The sequence below is a fragment of the Mobula hypostoma genome, chromosome 4 (genome assembly GCF_963921235.1).
Source record: "Mobula hypostoma chromosome 4, sMobHyp1.1, whole genome shotgun sequence".
In the NCBI taxonomy this organism is placed as follows: Eukaryota; Metazoa; Chordata; class Chondrichthyes; order Myliobatiformes; family Myliobatidae; genus Mobula; species Mobula hypostoma.
The window spans coordinates 27,563,003-27,581,100 of record NC_086100.1 but is presented as its reverse complement, the minus strand read 5'-3'; the positions used below and the strand labels follow the sequence as shown (position 1 = coordinate 27,581,100).

General features: G+C 41.1%; 1 protein-coding gene across 1 annotated transcript in view; it reads right to left on the bottom strand.

Annotated features, from left to right (window-relative positions):
* rasa2 (RAS p21 protein activator 2) overlaps nucleotides 1-18,098 on the bottom strand; it is a 179,277-nt gene that overhangs the window by 128,476 nt on the left and 32,703 nt on the right. The gene's annotated exons all lie outside the window — the stretch shown is intronic.

Below are 18,098 nucleotides of genomic sequence, written 5' to 3'. Positions count from 1 at the left end.
ATAAATCAAATCTATAACTCAGTAATCAAAAAATTGCCTATAGAGTGCTTTCATCATAAGCAAATCCTGATCATCACTTCACTATCTCATAGTCATACTTTATTGATCCCCAGGGAAATTGAGTTTCGTTACAGTTGCACCAACCAAGAATAGAGTATAGATATAGCAATATAAAACCATAAATAATTAAATAATAGTATGTAGATTATGCCAGGAAATGTCCAGGACCAGCCTATTGGCTCAGGGTGTCTGACCCTCCAAGGGAGGAGTTGTAAAGTTTGATGGCCACAGGTAGGAATGACTTCCTATGACGCTCCGTGTTGCATCTCGGTGGAATGAGTCTCTGGCTGAATGTACTCCTGTGCCCAACCAGTACATTATGTAGAGGTTGGGAGACATTGTCCAAGATTGCATGCAACTTGGACAGCATCCTCTTTTCAGACACCACCGTCAGAGTCCAGTTCCATCCCCACAACATCACTGGCCTTACCAATGAGTTTGTTGATTCTGTTGGTGTCTGCTACCCTCAGCCTGCTGCCCCAGCACACAACAGCAAACATGATCTCTTTTTGCATTATTTATATATTCTTATTGTAATTTATAGTGATTTTTATATTTTACACTACACAGCTGCCACAAAACAATAAATTTCATGGCATATGTCAACAATAATAAACCTGATTCTGATTAATTCATTTTACTATTGTGTACATGGATTATCTAATATACAGAATGAGTACAGAAATCCAAAATCCTAAATTTTTTTTGATCATTGACAAATTCCACAAGGCGCTAGGAAGGCTCCCCGGCAATGTGCACCACAGACAGTTCTGAGAAGTGACCTCAGTTAAGTAATACACAAAAGTTAATGAAAAATAGAAAAACTACTGCATAAAGTCATAAATGAAGACCTCAATCGTGTTTTGAAAGCAAACCGCAGAATGAACATACGTCGTTTAATGGTTTATTGATCATGAAGCAAAGATCTATCACGATAAACTGGAAATTGAAGGTAATTGTGAATATTCAGCAGGTTGGTTGCCAAAATTTACCAAAAAGGCACACTTATTTTTAAAAAAAATTTGTGTTGATAAAGCAGCTACTGATCACGAAGCAGCAGAGACATTCATTGATAAGTTTGCCAAGATCGTTGCTGATGAAAATCTAACACCAGAACAAGTCTACAACACTGATTGTCTTTATAACTGACATAAAACCCTAAAAGTAAAATAAAAATACAGTGTGTTGTAAACTTTCAGACAAAACATGACATTTGCAGATGGAGACCGAAAGCCTGCTGATTCAGGTATTCTCTCAATGCTGCTGTGTTGCACACATTAAGTTTCATTATATGACTGTTAACGTAATAATTCTTATTGTTAAGAACATATGCATGATGAACAAGTGTAAAATAAAGACTGCTTACTAGTGGCAATAAATTCAGAGCCGGAAAAGATGCCAAGCCATCATTTATTCCAAAATCTGAAACACTTGCAGCCCCAAGCATTTTGGATAAAGGGCACTCAGCTGTAGTTTGCTCAATCAAAAGTTCTAAAATAAAGTGATGCAATTCTACACAATGTTAAAATCTATTAATGCTTTCTAATTCTTGAATATTTAGGAACACATCCAAGTTAAATTTATTACAATACAATGAAAAGGGAAACCTTTTCATGAGTCAATGCAAAAACGATTAGGAATGTTTGAAACAAAAAAAAAATCAGTGAGTTTCTGAGGACTTAAATTTTCCTTTGGAAAATGAATACTTCATAAAAGTCCCGGGAGTGCACATCATGCACCACCTCAAATGGTCCCAGAACATATCCTTCAGAGTCAAAAAAGCTTACCAATGCTTCTTCTTTATGAAAAGGCCGATGAGCACATTAATCCACACATCAATACTCACAACCTTCTACAAACAGGCAGTTGAGAGTATTCTGACCAGTGTGGTATGTAAATTGCACTGCAGCAAACAAGACTGCTCTGCAATGGTTAGTTAAAACTGCCCAATGCATCACCAGCTTTAGTCTACCCATCATCAAGGACATACAGTATATTAAGAAATGTGCCAGAAAAAGGTCAGCAGTATCATGCAGAATCCCACCCACCCTGCTCATGGACTGTTTGTCCCACTCCATGCAGCATCCATGCCAGGGCCACTAGACTCAAAGGCAAACACATTTACACAGCCCAAGTCATCAGGCTGACCAACACCTACACCCATTAACCCATCCACCACATTCACTCCTCACCACTCTTCATTCCTTCCCCCCGCCATGCACTGCCACTTTACTCATCTATTCTACACCTCATACTTGCACAGAGTCACTGCCTTACTATATTTTCATATGCCCTGCTGCCACCTAGAAGAGTGCCTCTTGCCAAGAGTCAGATTACTTGATCATTTCCTCTCAGTCATCTTATATGCAAATACACTGCACCTAGTGTCACTTTATGCATACGCAATCAGTCCATGTACAGTTGCAAGAAAAAGTTTGTGAACCCTTTACCTGGTTTTCTGCATTAATTACTCATAAAATGTTGTCTGATCTTCATCTAAGTCACAATAACAGACAAACACATCTGCCTAAACTAATAACACACAAACTACTGTACTTCCTCTTGTCAATACTGAGTACACCATTTAAACAATCACAGTCTAGGTTCAAAAAAGCATGTAAACCTCTGGGGTAATGACTTCCATAAAAGCTATTTGGAGTCAGGAATTCCAATCAATGAGATGAGATTGGAAGTGTGGATTGTAGAGGTGCCCTGCCCTATGCGTATAAAAAAAGGACACACAAAGTCAGATTACTGACAAAGAATACTCTTGTCAAGAACGATCTATTTATGCGCACCATCCCTCAATCAAAACAACTTTCAGAGGACCTTAGATGAAGAATTATTGAGCTGCATGAAGCTGGAAAAGGCTACTAAAGCATTTCTAAAGACCTGAGTGTTCACCAGTCCACAGTAAGAGAAATTGTCTACAAATGGAGGAAATTCAGTACTACTCATCCTAGGGTTGGTCCTGCAGGGATCACACCAACATGCAATGCTGAAGAAGGTGAAAAAGAACCCAAGGGTGACAGCAAAAGACCTGCAGATATCTCTAGAACTTCCTGAAGTTTCAGTTCATGTGTCCACTATAAGAAAAACACTGAACAAGAATGGTGTTCATGGAAGGACACCACGCCACACAGGAAACCACTATTCTCCAAAAAGAAAAAGAAATGCTGCACATCTCAAGTTTACAAATGTCCACCTGAATGTTCCAGAACATTTCTGGGACAATGCTCTGTGGCCAGCTCAGACAAAGATTGAACTTTTTGGCAGAAATTCATACTGCTGTGTTCAGAGGGAAAAGGGCATTGCACACCAACACCAAAACCTCATCCCAACTGTGAAGCATTGTGGAAGGAGCATCATGGTTTGGGGCTGCTTTGCTGCGTCAAGGCCTGGATCAGCTTATAATTGTTGAGGGAACAGTGAATACAAAATTTTGTCAAGACATTTTATAGGAGAATGCCAAGGTAGCAGTTCGTCACCTGAAGCTTAACAGAAGTTGGATGATGCAACAAGATAATGATCCAAAAGACAAGAGTAAATCAACAACAGAATGGTTTAAAAAGAAGAAAATTCATGTTTTGGAATGGCCAAGTCAGAGTCCAGACCTTAACCCAATTGAAATGCAGTGGCATGATCTGAAGAGGGATGCTCATGCAAAGTATCCCAGAGATAAGAGTGCACTATAAGTTTTGTATGGAAGAATGGTCTAAAATTCCTCCTCACCGTTGTGTAAATTTGATCAGCAGCTACAGGAAATGCTTGGTGGAGATGATTGTTGCTAAAGGAGATTCTGCTAGTTACTAAATACAAGGGTTCACATACTTTTTCCAGCCTGGACTGTGAATGATTAAACAAATGTGTTCAATAAAGACATGAAAAGTACAATTATTTGTATTTTATAGAATTGCTCTTATATTTATATTTCTTTTATTGTGTTTTTTTTTTGCTTATGGGTTTTCTTTAATGCTGCATTGTTAACAGAGGAACATTCATTTCCTCCTTCATTACACTCTTGTACTGAAAAATGACAATAAACAATCTTGAATCATGAAAGCAATCTTCAAAACATATTTTAGCTGGAAGGACAAATCAACTGAAAAACTATTTTGGCTTATGAATAACCAGTGGTTCATAATGAAATTATTGTGTCTGAGGATCATAGCTTACAGTGCCTATAAAAAGTATTCACCCCCTTGGAAGTTTTCATGCTTTATTGTTTTACAACATTGAATCACAGTGGATTTAATTTGGCTTTTTTTGACACTGATCAACAGAAAAAGACTTTCATGTCAAAGTGAAAACACATCTCCACAAAGCAATCTAAATTAATTATAAATATAAAACTCAAAATTATTGATGTCATAATTACTCACCCCCTTCGAGTTAGTATTTAGTAGTTGCACCTTTGGCAGCAATTACAGCCTTGAGTCTGTGTGGATAGGTCTCTATCAGCTTTGCACATCTGGACACTGCCATTTTTTCCCATTCTTCTTTACAAAACTGGTCATGCTCTGTCAGATGGCATGGGGATCGGAAGTGATCAGCCCTTTTCAAGTTCAGCTACAAATTCTCAATTGGATTGAGGTCTGGACTCTAATGTGATCACTCTAGGACATTAACTTTGTTGTTTTTAAGTCATTCCTGTGTAGCTTTGGCTTTATGTTTGGGGTCATCAACTTGCTGGAAAATAAATCTTCTCCCAAGTCGCAGTTCTCTTGCAGACTGCATCAGGGTTTTCTCCAAGATTCCCCTGTACTTTGCTGCATTCATTTTGCCCTCTACCTTCACAAGCCTTCCAGGGCCTGCTGCAGTGAAGCATACCCACAGCACGATGCAGCCACCATCATGCTTCACAGTAGGAATGGTGTGTTTTTGATGATGTGCAGTGTCTGGCTTATGCCAAACATAGCATTTAGTCTGATGGCCAAAAAGCTCAATTTTTCTTTTATCAGACCATAGAACCTCCTTCTAGCTGACTTCAGTCTCCCAAGTGCCTTCTGGCAAACTCTAGCTGAGATTTCATGAGTTGATTTTCCCCAACAGTGGCTTTCTCTTTGCCACTCTCCCATAAAACTACAACTCGGGAAGTACCCAGGAAAAAGTCTCTCTCATCTCAGTCACTGAAGTTTGTAACTCCTCCAGAGTTGACATAGGTCTCTTAGTGGCCTCCCTCACTAGTCCCCTCCTTGCACGGTCACTCAGTTTTTGAGGACGGCCTGCTCTAGGCAGATTTACAGCTATGCCAGGTTCTTTCCATGTCTTGATGATTGACTTAATTGTACTCCAAGGGATATTCACTGACTTGGAAGTTTGCACTTGTATCCATCTCCTGAAATGTGCTTTTCAATAACCTTTTCGCAGGGTTGCTTGGAGTGTCCTTTTATCTCATGGTGTAGTTTTTGCCAGGATAATGTCTCACTAGCAGTTGAACCTTCTAGATACAGGTGTATTTTACTACAATCAATTGAAACACTTTGACTGCACACAGGACTCCAAAAACAGATCTCCATTTAACTAATTATGTGACTTCGAAAACCAACTGGTTGCACCAATGATGGCCAACACCGATTGAATCACGAGGAAATCTGCAGAAGCTGGAAATTCAAGCAACACACATCAAAGTTGCTGGTGAATGCAGCAAGCCAGGCAGCATCTCTAGGAAGAGGTACAGTCGACGTTTCGGGCCGAGACCCTTCATCAGGACTAACTGAAAGAAGAGCTAGTAAGAGATTTGAAAGTGGGAGGGGGAGGGGGAGATCCAAAATGATAGAAGAAGACAGGAGGGGGAGGGATGGAGCCAAGAGCTGGATAGTTGATTGGCAAAAGGGATATGAGAGGATCATGGGACAGGAGGCCTAGGGAGAAAGAGGGGGGGGGGAACCCCATGGAATCAATTATTTTGTGTTTTATACTTGTAATTAACTTGGATCACTTTGTAGAGATCCGTTTTCACTTTGACACGAAAAAGTCTTTTTCTGTTGATCAATGTCAAAAAAAGCAAAATTAAATCCACTGTGATTCAATGTTGTAAAACAATAAAACATGAAAACTTCCAAAGGGGGAGGGAGTGAATACTTTTTATTGGCACAGTAACTTGAAAAAAAGTCGGCATCACATTCACCCCTCTTTAATAGTGCTCCTTTAACCGCAGCTTATGAAAGCGAGACTAAAATTTTACGCAATCAAAAAATACAGCTATTGTAAAATCTACTGAAAGGGAGAGGAACTAGGTAGGGGGGAAGACCTGAGCACAAAGGAGTGTGGAGCAGTAGAGAAGTAGAGAAAAATGAGGGAGTGCAAAAGAGGAGGTTGGAGGAAGAGGGGGAGGAAGAGGGTGGAGGAGATTAGGAGAAAGGATGAAGAAAATGAGGTGAAAGGGTGAAGAGGAGGAATCAGAATCAGGTTTATTATCACCAGCATGTGACATGAAATTTGTTAACTTAGCAGCAGCAGTTCAATGCAACACATAATATAGAGGGGGAAAAAACAAAATAAAATAATAATAAATAAATAACTAAATCAATTACAGTATACGTATATTGAATAGATTAAAAATTGTGAAAAAAAAACAGAAATACTGTATATTAAAAAAGTGAGGTAGTGTCTAAGGGTTCAATGTCCATTTAGGAATCGGATGGCAGAGGGGAAGAAGCTGTTCCTGAATCACTGAGTATGTGCCTTCAGGCTTCTGTACCTCCTTCCCGATGGCAACAGTGAGAAAAGGGCATGCCCTGGGTGCTGGGGATCCTTAATAATGGACATTGCCTTTCTGAGACACCGCTCCTTGAAGATGCCCTGGATACTTTGTAGGCTAGTACCCAAGATGGAGCCAACTAAATTTACAATCCTCTGCAGCTTCTTTCAGTCCTGTGCAGTAGCAACCGCCCCCCCCGCCCCTCCCATACCAGACACTGATGCAGCCTGTCAGAAGGCTCTCCAAGTTACATCTATAGAAGTTTTTGAGTGTATTTACTGACATACCAAATGTCTTCAAACTCCTAACAAAGTATAGCTGCCGTCCTGTCTTCTTTATAACTTTATCAAGGTGGAGCTAGAGTGGGAAGCAGCAAAAAAATGGAACGGGGAGAAGAAAGGTAGTGCAAGAGGGAAGGAAAGTAAAGGAATGAGAACAGAGAGTGCAGATGGAAGATGAGGTATGGAATATGGTGGACATAGAGGAGAGAGGATAAGGGTATTAGGATGAGGAAGGGGGCAGAAGAGCCAGGAGGGTTGGAAGGGAGGAGGAGGAGGAAGGGGGGATGATTAGTATGTGTTATAAAGCTTCTGGGACGTTCATTGTGTCCACTTTCAAGGACTCTAAAACTTATGCTCTCAATATTTTTTATTACTTTTTTGTGTATTTTTTGTATTCACACAACTAGCTGTCTTTTGCATATTGGTTTTTTTAATTTTTCATTAATTTGTTACATTTATTGTGAACGCCCACAAGAAAATTAAACCCAGGGTAACATATGGTGACACATATACACTATAATAATGCTTTGAACCTTGTATTCCCCCAATTATCCATTTCTTCTCCTTGTGAATATATTCTTTCTATTCACTCTGAGTAAGCCTCGCAATTTGTACACCACACTCAAATCTCCACTCAGTCTCATTTTTTCCAAAGTAAACAACCTCGCCCTGCCGATCTCTCAGGTCTAGCCACATCCTCATCAACCTCCACTGCACCCTTTCATGCGCTACCACATCCTCCTTGTAGTGCACGACCAGAACTGCATGGAGTACTCAAGCTGTGGCTTAAGACGTTTGAGTTCTAAAATGTTCTGATATCAGATGCCTTGGTCTGTGTAGCCAGATGTCTTTTTAACCACAATCTACCTGCCTTTCTATCTGCAGGGGCTAGTGAATCCTTCTGTTCCTTTACAATTCTTATTATCTCGCTATTTAATGTGTATTCATTCATCTTGTTTGTTCTCCCAATAAGGATTAATTCACATATCCTGCATCGAGTTATATTTGTGCCCATCCAACCAATCTGCTTAGATCTTCCTGCAGCCCAGAACTTTCTTCCTCAGTATCAACAACACTGCCAATTTTGGTATCATCAACAAACTTCAAAATCATAGCCTCTAAGATCAAGTGGTTAATATATAATTTTTAAAAATTACAAAAGCAAAGCTTGAAACAAATTCTGTGGAAGCCTTGAGTTATATACTCCCATTACCAGTTGCTTTCTCCCATGGCACTAATGAGTGCCAAAGTAATATAATGGCTATCACAACGCTATTGCAGTTTGAGCCAGAGTTCGAAGTTCAATTCCAATGTCACCTGTGAAGAGTCTATGTCACCCCCATGGATGGCAAGGGTTTTCTCTGGGTGCTCCAGTTTCCTTCCACAGTTTAAAGACGTATCCGTTAGCAGGTTAATTGGTCATTGTAAATTGTCCCATGATTAGCCTAAGATTAAATCAAGGATTGCTTGGTGGTGTAGCTCAAAGGGCAGGAAGGGCCTTTTTTGTGCTATATCTCAATAAATAAACAATTTTGAATCCAACTTCGATGCTAAAGAAATTCTTTATAATAAAAGCTGAGAAGATAGAAATGTTTAGATTACAGAAAGCTTTAAAAACATTGATTGAGAAAACCTATTTGCAGGAGAGAACAACATGATAATTTTCACTTATTTCCTTGTTCAAGCAGAGGATAAACAGGATTGGAAACAAAAGCTTCTATTGTCACCTTAAAGCCAGCTGCTTCGGGCATATGGGGCACCACAGCCACAGTTGGTAGCTCATCCAGACGGAAAACACAGACCTCAAACCTCCACTGCCTTGGAGCAACACCCACTCATGGGGAAGACTTTGGGAGTAAACCTCATGGAAAAATCCAGAGCTGGAGTCCTAACGGCAGTCCGATGTTCCATTCATTGTTGACTGGCAACTCCTAGAACACCACTGGTGCTAAACTGAATCAGTCTCTGCCGCTCTTTTGGATTGATCAGCTGTGTGGGAAGGAGGAGCATGCCACATTGGCAACAGCTCGCTCTCCATAACGTGCCACTCTGGCTTGTGTATCAAGTAGATAGCTAGGATGCAATATCCATTTTGAGCCCGACCAACGGAGGGGGCCTCTATTGCCCAACTCTATTATTGCTGATGTGCGAGACGTTAGTGACAGATGCCTACAATCATTAGCAGATTAATGGAATAGACACAGAATGTGAGTGTTAAAAATCACCAACATTCTTAAAACAAAAATATTCACAAGATAAAATTGAGGTACACAAATTTCACTTACTAGAGGAGCTGAAAGAGCTTAGGGTTAGTTTAAAAAAAAAGAAATTGTTACGACAGAAAGCCTTAGGTCCAGATTAGGGGTTCCCAACCTTTTTTTATGCCATGGACCAATACCATTAAGCAAGGATCTGTGGACCCGAGGTTAGGAACCCCTGGTTTAGATGATCATCTCAACATTTTGAAAAAGGCAAATTTGGGAATACTGAGCACACTGATTGCATCATCTTAAAAGTCTAGAATAGTTCCAATGGATTGTAATGCACCAAAGGGAATCTCAGTATTCAAGAAAGGAAGAATGACAACACATACCTCAAATCTGTTTCTCACATTAGAAGGGAAATGTTAAAATTTATTTTATCAAGGAACTGCTCACAGTGCACTTTGAAAACAATAACATGATTCAAATGAAGAAGTTTAGATTTACAAAAGGGAAATTAAAACTTACAAATCTATTAATGGTTTATCACTAATGCAACAAGCAGAAGAGATCCTTCTGGACTTGGAAGGTCATTGATAAGGTGCCACTTAAATTGTTAAACTTACTTCAGAGAACAAGCTATTTAACATATACAAATAATCGTTAACATTTATGAAACAGTAGTAATAACTTGTCATTTTTATCTTGGGAGGCTGAAACTAAAGGACAGAAGCTACAAGGGAATGTAGACAAGGTCAGTGAATGAGTGAAGAATGGAAAATGGAATATGTGAGCAGGGATGAAAATAGAAGGGGGAGCACTTTTCAGGATTTTATGTAATTGAAAGGAGTTTCCTTGCAGATCAAGGCTAGTGGGTACATTTGGTTAGCCATTAGGAAGGCAAATAGCACAGTATTAAAGATGATTTAAGCTACAAATTCAACAAAACACTGATGAGACCAAGCTTATTATGAACAGGTTTGCTCTCCATACTTAAGGATATACCTCTGGTTGAGGGATTGTGATGTGGGTTCCCCAAATTCCAGGGATGGCACGTTCTGACGGCCCAGTCGGCAGCAGGAGCAGGCCACAGAGACAAGGTTTCACGCAGGTTGGTGACACTTATTTAAAAGTACAGAAGGGAGAAGCGATGCAGCCATTGTTGGGAGTAGGAGTGTCAGGTTTTGGCTCAAAAGAGGCTTCAGCTCAAAGCAGGCATTGGCTCTGGGTAAGCTTTTGTTAAGGTTTCTTTTTTTCTCTCACTGTACCTCATGTAGTAAATGGCTGTTGTGTGTTCTTCATGCTGAATGTTGGAGTCCTAGGAGACCCAGATTCTCCCAGGGAACCACACCTGCGTGAAGTGCATCCAGCTGCAGCTCCTTGAAGACCATGTTAGGGATCTGGAACAGCAGCTGGATGACCTTCAGCTTGTATGGGAGGGTGAGGAGATAATCAATCAGAGTTACAGGAAAGTAGTCATACCGAAGTTGCAGGAGGCGAGTAGCTGGGTTACTGTCAGGAAAAATGGAAATGTGAATAGGCAGTTAACGCAGAGCAGCCCTGTGGCCATTCCCCTCAATAGTAAGTATAGCACTTTGAATACCGTTGTGGGGAGTGACCTCCAAGGGAATGCCATGGAGACCAGGTTACTGGCACTGAGCATGGGTCCGTGGTGCAGAAGGGAAAGAGGGAGAAGAGGGCAGTGGTACTGATACAGTGATAGGGGACTCAATAGTCAAGGGAACAAACAGGAGATTCTGTGGATGTGAACAAGACACTCAAATGCCTCCAGGGTTCCAGGGTCAGGGACCTCTCAGATCACATCCACAACATTTTGGAGAAGGAGGGAGAGCAGTCAGATGTCTTGGTACATATTGGTACTAATGACATAGGAAGGAAAAGCAAAGAAGTTCTGAAAAGAGAATTTAAAGAGCTAGGTAGAAAGCTGAGAAGGAGGACCTTCCAGGAAGTAATTTCTGGATTGCTGCCTGTGCCACCCGCCAGTGAGGGTAGAAACAAGATAATTTGGCAGATTAATATGTGGCTGAGAAACTGGTGCAGAAGGCAGGGCTTCAGGTTCTTGGATCATTGGGATCTCTTCTGGGGAAGGTATTACTTGCTCAAAAGAAATGGGTTGCACTTGAACCCGAGGGGAACCAATATTCTCGAGGGCAAGTTTGATAGAGCTGTTGGGGAGGATTTAAACTAATTTGGCAGAGGGGTGGGAACCAGAGTTAAAGGACTCAGGATAGGATGGATGGTAAAAAAGCAAAGGTAGTGTGCAGTCAGACTGTCAGGAAGGCAGGCAGATGATAGGACATAATTGCAGCCAGCAGGGTGAGAATCAGTAAATTATGGATGCAGAATCAAAAAAGGTAGCAAACGCAGTACTCAGAGTATTATATCTCAATGCACAGAGTATAAGAAATAAGGTGGATATCTTGTTGCGCTATTACCAACTGTCAGGTATGATGTTGTGGCCATCACTGAATTGTGGCTAAAGTATGGTTGGAGTTGGGAGCTAAATGCCCAAGATTACACATTGCATCGTAGGGATTGGAAGGTAGGCAGAGGGGTGGCGTGGCTCTGCTGATAAAGAATGGCATCAAGTTAGAAGAAAGATGTGACATAGGATTGGAAGATGTTGAATTCTTGTGGGTTGAGTTAAAAAACTGCAGAAGTACCCTGATGGCAGTTATATACAGGCCTCCCAACAATAGCTGGGATGAGGACTATATATTACAACAAGAAAAAGAAAAAGCATGTCAAAAGGGCAATGGTATGATAGTCATGGAAGATTTCAACATGCAGGTCAATTGGGAAAATCAGGTTGGAAATAGATCTCAAGGGAATGAGTTTGGTGAATGCCTATGAGATGGCTTTTTACAGCAGTTTGGCAAATAAACTAAATGAGTATTTTGCATCAGTCTTCACTGTGGAAGACACTAGCAGTGTGCCAGATGTTGAAGGGTGTGAGGGAAGAGAATTGAGTGTAATTACTCTTACAAAGGTAGCTGGCTGGTGGAGTAGTGGCATCAGCGCCGGACTTCAGAGCGAAGGCTCCCGAGTTCTAATCCACCCAGCTCCCTTGCACGCTTTCCATCCGTGCTAGGTTGAGCGTCGAGCTAGCAACCCCGCCTCATAAAAATAAGAAAGCCTGCTAAAAAAAACTGCTGTCATGACGGCATCCCGATGAGGGCTTTCTTCTTCTTCTTCTTCTACTATTACAAAGGAGAAGGTGCTCAAAAAGCTGAAAGACCTAAGGGTATACAAGTCACTTGGACCAGATGAACTGCACCCGAGGATTCTGAGAGGTAGTGGAGGCATCAGTAATGATCTTTCAAAAATCAACAGACCCTGGCATGGTGCCAGAGGACCAGAAAATTGCAAATGTCACTCCACTCTTTAAGAAAAGAGGAGGGCTGCAGAAAGGAAATTATAGACCAGTTAGCCTGACCTCAGTGATTGAGAAAATGTTGGAGTAAATTGTTAAGGATGAGGTTATGGAGTACTTGGTGACACAGGACAAGATAGGACAACTTGTGCATGATTTTCTTAGGGGAAAATCTTGCCTGACAAACCTGTTAGAGTTCTATGAGGAGATTACAAATAGGATGGATAAAGAGGATATGGTTTATGTTGTGTATTTGGAATTTCAGAAGGCCTCTGACAAGGTGCCACATATGAGGCTGCTTACCAAGTTAAGAGCCCATGGTATTTCAGGAAAGTTACTGGCATGGTTAGAGCACTGGCTGAATGGTAGGAAGCAGCAAGTGGAAATAAAAGGATCCTTTTCTGGTTGGCTACCAGTGACTAGTGGTGTTCCACAGGGGTCTGTGTAGGGACCGCTTCTTTTTACGCAGTACATCAATGATTTAGATGATGGAATAGATGGCTTTGTTGTGAAGTTTGCAGATGACATGAAGGTTGGTGAAGGGGCAGGTGCTGTTGAGGAAACAGGTAGACTGCAGAAGCACTTAAGACAAATTAGGAGAATGGGCAAGAGAGTGGCAAATGAATTAATACTTTGGAAAATGCATGGTCATGTACTTTGGTAGTAGAAATAAATGTGCAGACTATTTTATAAACGGGGTGTAAATCCAAAAATCTGACGTACAAAGGGACTTGGAAGTCTTTGTGCAGAACACCCTAAAAGGTACCTTGCAGGTAGAGTCCATGGTGAGGAAGGTAAATACAATGGTAGCATTAATTTCAAGAAGTCTAGGATACAACAGCAGAGAGGTGATGCTGAGGCTTTATAAGGCATTGGTGAGGCCTCACCTTGAGTATTGTGAATAGTTTTGGGCCCCTCATCTAAGAAAAGATGTGCTGGCATTAGAGACGGTTCAGAGGAGGTTCATAAAGATGATTCTGGGAATGAAAGGGTTATGATATGAGGCACATTTGATTGCTCTGCGTCTGTACTCGCTGGAATTCAGAAGGATGAGGAGAAATCTCATTGAAACCTTTCAAACACTGAAAGGCCAAGACAGGGTAGATGTGGAAAGGATGTTTCCCATGGTGGGTGAGTCTAGAACAAGAGGGCACAGCCTCAGGATAGAGGGACATCCATTTAAATCAGAGATGTGGAGAGATTTCTTTAGCCAGAGCGTGGTGAATTTGTGGCAATTATTACCACAGGCAGCTGTGGAGAACAGGTCATTGGGTGTACTTAAGGCAGAGCTTGATAGGTTCTTGATTGGACACAGCATCGAAGGTTACAGGGACAAGACCAGGGAGCCGGGCTGAGGAGGGGGAAAATGATCAGCCGTGATCGAATGGTGGAGCAGACTCAATGGGCCAAGTGGCCTAGTTCTGCTCCCATGTCTTATGGTCTTAAATTTTCATACAAGGAGAAATTAAGTGGATTTGATATAGAGCCTTTTCACTTTAGAAGAATGGCAGATAACCTCATTGAAGTGTACAAAATTCATAAAGGGCTTAACAGGATAAATACTGAGACAATGATTTCACCTGGCCATGTTGCCGAGAATCAGGAGACAACACATCAGGGGTTGCCCATTTAGAACATGAATGAAAAGAAGCTTCTTCATCCCAAGAATAGTGACCCAAAGGACAAATACATTCAAAACCTGAAATTGTTTTATTTTTAATATTAAGGTAATCAACAGATCTCACATTAGTGAGTCATAGAAAATTACAGCACAGAAACAGGCCCTTCAGCCCATCTGATCTGTGCCAAACCATTTAAACTGCTTACTCCCATCAACCTGCACTGGGACCATAGCCCTCTATGTATCTACCCAAACTTTTCTTAAAAGTTGAAAACAAGGTCACATGCACAACTTGTGCTGGCAGCTCATTCCACACTCTCAGAATCCTGAGTGAAGTTTCCTCTCATGTGCCCCTTAAAACTTTTCACCTTTTACCCTTAACCCAGGACCTCTAGTTGTAGTCTCACCCAACCTCTGTAGACAAAGCCTGATTAATTTATCTTATCTATAGCCCTCAATTTTGTAAACCTCCATCAAATCTCCCCACAATCTTCTATATTCCAAGGAATAAAGTCCTAACCTATTCAATTTTTCTTTACAACTCTGGTCCCTAAGTCCCAACAACATCCTTGTAAATTTTCTCTGTACTACTTCAGCCTTATTTACATCTTACCTTATAGATAATCAAAACAGCACACAATACTCCAAATTAGGCCTCACTAATGTCTTAAACTTCAACATAACATCCCATCTTCTGTACTCAATACCATGATTTATGAAAGCCAATGACTCCATCTTCCTGTGATGCCATTTTCCATGAATTATGGACCTGTATTCCCAGATCCCTTTGTTCTACTGCACTCCTCAGTGTCCTACCGTTCACTGTTTGAGACGTACCCTGGTCAGTCCTACCAAAGTGCAACACCTCGCATTTGTCTGCATTAAGTTCCATCTGCCATTTTTCAGCCCAGTTTTCCAGCTGGTCCAGATCCCACAACAAACTCAGTACTTTTCCTCAGTCCACTACACCCTCAATTTTGATGTTATCCGCAAATTTGCTGATCCAGTTAACTACATGATCAACCAGATCAGTAATATAGATGACAAACAACAACAGACCCAGCACTGATCCCTATGGCACTCCACTAGTGACAGATCTCCAGTCAGAGAGGCAACCATATACTACCATTCTCTGGCTCCTCCCACTAAGCCAATGTCTAATCCAATTTAATACCTCATCTTGAATGCCAAGTGACTGACCAACCTCCCATTTGGAATCTTGCCTTCATCAACACTCCTGGTAACTTCCTTGAAAGACTAAAAGATTGGTTAGACACAATTTACCATGCACAGAGTCATGATGATGACCTCTAATCAATCCATGTCTATTCAGAATACTCATTATATCCAACTCCCTTACAATAACTACCAGTAACTTTCACCACTACAGATGTCAGGATGCTAGCCTATAATTTCCTGGTTTATTTTTAAAGCCTTTCTTAAACAGCAGAACAGCATTAGCTATTTTCCAATCCTCTGGTACCTTAGCTGTCATTAAGGATGATTTAAAGATCTGTTAGGCCCCCTACACTTTCTGCACTTGCCTCCCAGAGGGTCCAAAGGAACACCTTGTCAGGCCCTAGGGATTTATCCACCTTGAGTTGCCTCAAGAAAGCAAGCTGCTCCTCCTCTGTAATCAGTTTTGGGTCCATTACTTCTCTGCAGCTTTGCCTCACTTCTACAGACTCTGTGTCTGTCTTGTGAGTAAATACAGATGCAAATTATCCATTTCAGATCTCCCCCATCTCTCTTGGCTCTATGCTTAGATTACCACTCTGATCTTCCAAAAGGTCCCTTCCAATTCTTTTACTCTTAACATGTAGAATCCCTTAGGATTCTCCTTCACATTGTCTGCTGGGGCAACATCATGCCTTCTTTTAACCCTCCTGATTTCTTTTTCTTTAAAGTGTTCTCTTGCATTTCATAATACCTTGTTTGTTCCTTCCTGCCTATACATACTATGTAGCTCCCTTTTTCTTTCTTAACCAGACCCTTGATATCTCTTGAAAAGCAAGGTTACCTAAACTTGTTGTCTTTAACTTTTATTCCGACAGACAACTACAAGCTTTGTACTCTCAATATTTCACTTTTGAGGGCCTCACACTTACCAAGTGCACCTTTGCTAGAAAATAGCGTCCCAATCCACGCTTGCCAGAACCTTTCTGATACCATTGAAGTTGGCCTTTCTCCAATTTAGAATGTCAACTGAAGAACCAGACGTATCTTCTTCCATATTTACTTTGAAACTAATGGCCTTATAATTACTAGATGTAAAGTGTTCCCATACACAAACCTCTGTCACTTGCCCTGTCTCATTCCCTAATAGCAGATCACATATCGCACTCTCTCTCATTAAGACTTGTATGTACTGATTACGGAAACTTTCCTGAACACATTAGATAATGTCTATCCAATCTAGTCCTTTTACAGGATGGGAGTCTCAGTCAATACGTTGAGAGTTAAAATGACCTATACGACAATTTTATGTTTCTTGCACCAGTCTGCAACCTCTCTACAAATTTGATCCTCTAAATCCTGCAGCCTGTTGGATGGTATAAGATATAACCCCCTTAACATGGTCATAACTTTCTTCTTCCTATTGTACAAAGATAAAAAGTCGACGCAATTGCTTTGGATGGAAGAGCAGTCTTAAAGGTCTAAACAATATTTTCCTGCTTCTGATCTAAAAATAAAGCCTCTTTCTATTTAAGTTTTTAACTTAAATAATTAAGTAATTTAGTCCCACATACTCTTTGACTGAGGCTGTCATGTAGTCAAAATAGTTATCCAGTACCGTAGAACAGCAGAAATGTATTCATCAATTCATGAGCATGTCATTAGCCTAAACATACCAAACGCAAGCAGATTTCTGAAAGCATAACCAGAATTCAAGTTTCAAAATAGATGGCCTGATTTAACAAAAAAGCTGAGTGGAGGTGTCATTTTTTGAGATTACCCAACCATTTCAAACCTGCAAAGTGTGAAAGGAATCCCACATACTTCAGATTTACTGACCAACAATTACACTCCGATAGGTGTTTCAAAATGACTAATAAAGAAAGTTAAACAAGAAAAACGTGGATGGTAGAAATCCCTGGGTAGTATTCACAGCCTGAACATTCATAGAAGTCGGGGAGGGGACAGTTGAGACATTCTATATGCCACAGTCACCTTGGAGATGTTCATTTGCGTAGTGGGAAAGAGATTTCAACAGAAGTGAGCGGGGGCAGTAGGGAACATTCTGCACACCACAGTTCCCAAGGAGAAGCTGAGTTGTGTAACAGGAGAGAGATTTCAAAAGAAGTGAGTGTGGGCAGTCAGGACATTCTGCACACCACACCTTCCAAGGAGACGCTGGATCGTGTAGTGGGAGAAAGATTTCAAAAGAAGCGAGTGGGAGCAGTCGGGATACTCTACGTGCCACAATTCCCTTGGAGACGTTGAGCACTTGGCAAAGGCCAATAAATGGAAGTTAGGTTCAAGCAGAGTGGTCATTGTGTGAGTTGGCCAGTATTCGAGTAGGGAGGTCAGGCTTTGGCTCGTAGAGGCTTCAGCAAGAAGTGGAAGATGTAGGTAGATTTATTGATTAATTTTTCGTTCTTTCTTATTGCGCAGTCAGAACAGTGGGGACACCAGGCGGGATATGGGAAGGCAAGGAGACTCCAGTGTCCTTGATGACTATGCCTGCAAGAAGTACATCCAGCTGCAACTTCTAAAAGTCTGTGTTAAGGAATTGGAGCTGGAACTGAATGAACTCCCGATCATTCAGAAGGCTGAGAGGTTCATCGACAGGTGAATGAGGGAGGTTCTTAAGTACAAGGGTCAGGACAGAATGACC